The sequence below is a fragment of the Berghia stephanieae genome, unplaced genomic scaffold (genome assembly GCF_034508935.2).
Source record: "Berghia stephanieae isolate SIO BIC M18660-M18661 unplaced genomic scaffold, UCSD_Bste_1.3 scaffold13, whole genome shotgun sequence".
In the NCBI taxonomy this organism is placed as follows: Eukaryota; Metazoa; Mollusca; class Gastropoda; order Nudibranchia; family Aeolidiidae; genus Berghia; species Berghia stephanieae.
Window position 1 is genome coordinate 106071 of NW_027622290.1, and position 6097 is coordinate 112167.

At 38.1% G+C, this 6097-nt stretch overlaps 1 long non-coding RNA gene across 1 annotated transcript; it reads left to right on the top strand.

Moving 5' to 3' along the window:
* Window positions 1-657: 657 nt before the first annotated feature.
* On the top strand, window positions 658-6082 carry LOC144961040 (uncharacterized). The gene is made up of 3 exons (XR_013643037.1): window positions 658-832; window positions 1254-1385; window positions 5101-6082. It is a non-coding gene; the product is annotated as an uncharacterized LOC144961040 (long non-coding RNA).
* Window positions 6083-6097: the final 15 nt, after the last annotated feature.

Genomic DNA, 6097 nt, shown 5'->3' on the forward strand with positions numbered 1-6097 from the left:
TGATAATAATAAAAATATAGTATTGTAGATACCAAACTACTAATAAACGCAAACCTGAACCGTCCAACATGTCCGTAGGCATGGAGAGATTTAGCTTGATTAATTAAAAAAAAGGTATAGCCCTCAAAAATGGACCTGAGAGCAAATTTTTGTAAAAAATTCAAATATCCAATTTCCTGAACTGAAAATTTGGTTTTCTTCATGTCTCATGTAGTCTTTCAGAGCTATTCGGCCCATGGAGCAGGCGTTTATCCCACTTTCTATAGTGTGAAACAGACAGTAGTAATGGATTGCTACCATTTGAGTAGTACAGGGGTCTGTGGCAAAGTGCTTTCCACCAGATCTAACGGATAGAGCTACCCGATCACTGCTGGGTGGATGGGGGGGGGGGGGGGGGGGGGATCGATCTCGGTCCCATTGCATGTGAATCAAGTGCTCTACTACCTAATCTGTCGATTTTGATGGGAATAAAATAGAATGAAATAACTATATATTACTTTATATAGCGACACAACACATAATGTAATATTAGATATCTCCAGTATGTTGGTAATCATAAAATAGAGCCTATAGGAAGGGAAGCATGTTTTTTTCTGCTAATTTGCAAATGACATTTACAATAACAACAAAATACAAGTGACATTCAGTTCTTTTTGTGGATTTTTTTCTTCTATTTCTTCTTAACAACATAATTAGTATTAGATATCTCCACAGGTCAGATGGATCTGTAGTGTAGTGAGTAGTGGTGAAGTTGTTTGACCCTGAACTGGAAGGTCCCGGGTTCAAATCACTTGATTCAACGGGTGATTGAATTACCCTTAATTTAAGGAAGGTTTGCAAGTTACTATTATTATATGAATCTGTAAAAATAGTTTTATAATTTTTAGATTGGCCGGTAATTCTGTGCTCGTTGACAAAAATATGGGCTGTACAGAAAAAAATTTGAACCTACACATTGGGCAGGCATGACAATTTGAATGATGGGTTTTGACTGGAATGCGTTTTTTATTTAGTGATTTTGTATTCTGGCACTGTGCTATTTATCTTTGTTTTGGTGGTCTAACTGGATTTTACGTGATGTATTCATGTTTTAACTGTCTGTTATTGGCTAAAGGAGGGTTTTGAACTCGAATGTCCCTTGTTTAGTGTTTTGCTCTTTTTACATTTTATGTAGGCATCCTGCATATATATTGTAGATGTTATAACATTCAGTTTTGTACATTACTATTAATGTTGATTAATCTAAATTTCAGATGGCATTCCAGTATCTGTAGTGGTGTTCGTGTTCAGCCTGGCAGCACCAAAGATTGGCAACTCAAAGGTTAAAGGGTCAGGGCCATGATTCAGCTTTAACTATAAAATCATTTCCTGGACATGATATTTGAGTGAGTAGAAATCCCATTAACATAACCTGACCCCAAAAAATGTGACCAATCTCAATGAAGCAGTATTATTTCGGGGTGGCGCTCAGGAAGTTAATATTATAAGATCAATGAAATCTTGCTTTATTATATAATTTTAAAAATTTTCTATTGCTGTTGCACGAGCTTGAGGTGCATGCACTGGGACTGAGTTTGAAGTTGCAGGTATTAAAGAATATTACTATTACACTCCTCTCAATGGTCTCACCTGTTAACATTTTTTTTTTACAATAATTGGTTCTCAAAGTTAACAAATCTTCATTTTATTTATATATTATTGTTACTCTCAGGCAAATGAGCAATGAATAAATGGTCACAACACTAAACTTGGGAAAGTCGATGCAATCAGGACGAATAATTTCTGAGCGCTGCCTAGCAGGTAACTCTATTATATCGCTCCAATAGAGCGACATCTAATGCCTGCTAAAATAAAATAGTGTATGGATGTATGTTTCATTCCAATGGCATATGGCAGAGATATTGTTTAATTAATTGTTTGTTGATGTACTAAGATAATAAAGCACAAAGGTGATTTTCTGCACTTCTGACAGTGCATCTTCACAGATCATATCTGGACTTGCGTTGTGCTAGTGCAGTCCATAGTTTTCGTTATCAGTGAGGAGTGCTTTAGTCATCTTGGATATAATGTCCCAAAAGTTGTGTCATCTGCATGTGTATGACGGTTTTCTATTTATAAACAAGAGTGCCGATGGTTTTCCTTGGATCTGCGAAATCCGCGGTTTTGTACTTTAGAGGAGGAATTTCCACCTTTTTAAAATTACAATTTCTCGAAACAATGTGAGAGTTGATGTGTGGTGGAACACACAGGTGCAGTTTCCCACTCTCCAGAAGTTAGCTAGAGTATCAATGATAGTCTATCATCTCAATTGCTCTAAAAGTGGGGTTTAGTGCAATAGAAATGGGGCTTAAACGCAATCGTTCAACATTTTCCTACTTTTTCACTTTTTGTCACCACCAGCACTGAAACAAAAACAATTTCTGGGCTTTATTACACATGGTGCTTGACAGGGATGCCACCTTTCCGGTTTTTTTAACCACCAGCCGGTTTTAATCCGGAACCTCCGGTTTTTGTCCGTCGTCACTTTAAAAAAAAAAAAAAATTTTAAAATGAAAGAAGAAGAAAAAAACTCGCGATCGAGATTTGAGCCGGAACTTTTTCAACTTTTTCGCCAGGTGAATAATTTGGGCTGTCACCGCTGGTCGAATATTTGGGCACTTAAAAATGGTAGTTTATCTGCACCCATCCCCATAACAATTCCTCATTTTAAAAAAAAAATTTAAAAAATGATAAATAAACAGTGATTTTGAGAATTTCTCAGAAATTTTCCGCTGAATTTGCCGTGTCAAACGTTTCCCTCAAAACCACAAAATCACCATTATGTCTTATGTCATATTTTGACACCTGTGCAATAGTCTCGTGAAATTTAGTGACTATCCCGTTTTTATGACGTCGGGCCAGACTGAATGGCACCAGATGTCACAATTGACACAGACGACCAGTGGTATTCTTTGATTAGCAAGTTGATGGTTGAAGGGGAAGGGGAGGGACAATTATATATCTCTCTCTCTCTCTCTCTCTCTCTCTCTATCTATCTACTCTCTCTTTCTATCTTCTATCTCCTTTCTACTCACTTTCCTCTTCCGTTGCCTTTCTTTCCATTTCTCTTTTCTTTTTTTTTTTTTGATATAGAATTCCTAAGATCAATTCATAAATTATTCTGGTAGAGAAGTCTCTCTCTCTCCTCTCTCTCTCTCTCTCCTCTCTCCTCTCTCTCTCCTCTCTCTCCTCTCTCTCTCTCTCTCTCTCTCTCTCTCTCTCTCTCTCTCTCTCCTCTCTCTCTCTCTCTCTCTTCTCTCTCTCTCCTCTCTCTCTCTCATCTCTCTCTCCTCTTCTCTCTCTCCCCTCTCCCTCTACTATCCCTCTCTCAATCTCCTCTACCTCTCATCTCTCTCTCTCTCCTACTTCTCACCCCCCACTCTCTCATCCCTCTCTCTCCTCTCCACTCCTTCACTCCCTCTCTCTCTCTACCCATCCTCTTCTCCACTCCCTCTCACTCTTCCCTCTCTCCTCTCTCTACTTCCATTCTCTACTCTCTTATCTTCTCTCTCTCTCATCTCATCCTCTCTCTACATTATCTCTAAAAGCACTCACCACCAAATCACTACATCCCCTACCACCACTACTACTACAACCACCATCACTTCATCATCCCCTAGCAACATACACTAATAAACAATCACTCACCAAACCATACATCATCTCTACCACCAACTATACAACCACCACCACTTCATCCCTACCAACACTACCTACTACAACCACATCATCCCTACCACCATACTACTACAACTACCATCACATCATCATTCTACCACAACATACAACACACCACAATATCTTAACCACCACATCATCCCTACCACCACTACTACTACAACCACCATCACATCATCATCCTAACCACTACTACTACACTAACACCACTACTCCCTACCACCTTACCACATCACCTACACACCTACTACACCACACCACACCTACACCCTACTACACTAACACCACATTACTTAAAACCACTACTACAAACACCACACATCATCCCTACCACCACTACTACTACAACTACCACTACCATCATCATATCCTACCACAGCTACATACACACCACCCACCACACAATCATCCATACGACCAGTACTACTATAATCACTACCACATCATCCCTACCACCACTACTACTACAACCACCACCACATCATCATCCCTACTAACTACAACCACCAAATGTAATTACACTTTCAACTTTTGAAATTCTCCGAGTCGGGTCAGAAATTTCTGCGAGACAAATTTTGGATCGCACTCAGTGAATTTGAGTGAAGTTTAAATTTATAGGTTATGGTTGCGTGGGTGGGTCATGATCTTCACAATGAAAAATGTTCTCCTTTTATGTGACCTGTCATTCTCACCCCTAATAGCTATTGATATTAATTTCTATATTTTGTTTTCAGCACCTTATTTTATCAATTTGAAAACTGTTAACTCTCCTTTCTTTTGTGTGTTATTTGCTCTCAATTGAAATAATAAGTACTGAAACAATATTCCAAATTTGATATTTTTCAAATCCCTACAAAGCCCTTGACATTGATTTGTATCTCGTCCGCGCAAGTTTTCAGGTTTTTTTAAAATTTGCCTGGTGGCATCCCTGTGCTTGAGTTTTTCATCAAATTTATTTGACGCATTGATCAATGATTCAGTGTTCGATTTGGATTGATAGCCTATCAGAAGATTTTCAATGTAATCTTGTGTTCCTCTGCTTGGGTTTCAACAAGGGTATCTCAGCTGTAAAGCCTTTTTTATTCCACTTTGGCAGGAATGATTGCAATTTGAGTTAATCTGTTTTTGTCATGGGTGTATTTTTCTAGAATTCGAATGATGGATTGGTGGTCCCAATCTAAAGTAGTCAAGATTAATCTCAATAGATTAATAGACTGCTCATTTATTTAGCACTTATCAATCTAGGGGGATCTTTGGCTCCATATTTCCAAGCCTTGTTTACACCACCATTTGTACATCGTCACCTCTTGGTTATTCATGAATAAATACTGATTTCTCCAGATTACTTTCGTTATTAACCTATTGCCATTTTTTTCCCCTCAGATGCTTGTTTGTCCCTATCCTAGTACCAGACATTTTACTGATGAACAGCGAGCTGGTCATACTCAGCTTTGATGGAAGGAAAAAGGAGCCTCATGGGTTATCAGAGGTTTTTCAACACTGCTTACTCATTTGAATTTCAACACTAACTGGAGATGATTCGTTCTGTACTGTAGATGAAATTTGTGATTCAATCTAAACGTTATATGTTGTGTACAAAGTTAAAACCATCATCTTGGACATGGAATTTTGCAGAGTTGACTCAAGGAGTTGTTACCTAACACCAGAATAGTCCTGTGTCAGTTCCTTGTTCATCAGCATTTCACAATAAAAAGCTTTGAGGACTTGATTCTGAAAGGAGAGAAGAGATTTTAAAAGCATGTGTTGTTGTAAATCAGTAGAACAGTACAATGATTTAAAACTTGGGTTTTTTATTTAGACGTTGGCTATTTTTATAGACAATGGAACTCCTTGTTACTCTGTTGGATTTGATGTTTTCATTGGGAGTTGGGAACTTTTGGAAATTCAATCAGTGCTGTATTCCTCATCAACTGGGTTCCTGACCTCCCATAGTGGACAGGGAGGTATTTGCTGTGTCTTCTATCCCCCTGTTTTCCAATTGCATTCTGTCTTTGTCTTGGAATGAGATTATTTAGTTTTAATTTAAACATATGGTTTGCACACATTTGAGTGTATTCCTCTTAGTGCCATCTTGTGCTGGTGTGCAGTGAAACATTTAGAATCTCAAAGTACAGTGATAGTGATAGTGTGCTCTTGGAATCTACATCTGTTCCCTATTTGAACCATTCCCCTTTGTCTTACTTTTTCCTCAAGTCCTTTGAATTGTACATCTAGAATGTTTTTGTTATCCAATGTTCATCCTTTTTACTGGCGCTGATATGACCTAAATATGTCGCAAGCACCGTAAACCCTTGAAATCATAAAAAATTCCTCGTCAACAGAAACAATTGTGTTATTACATGAGCTTTCATTAACTATT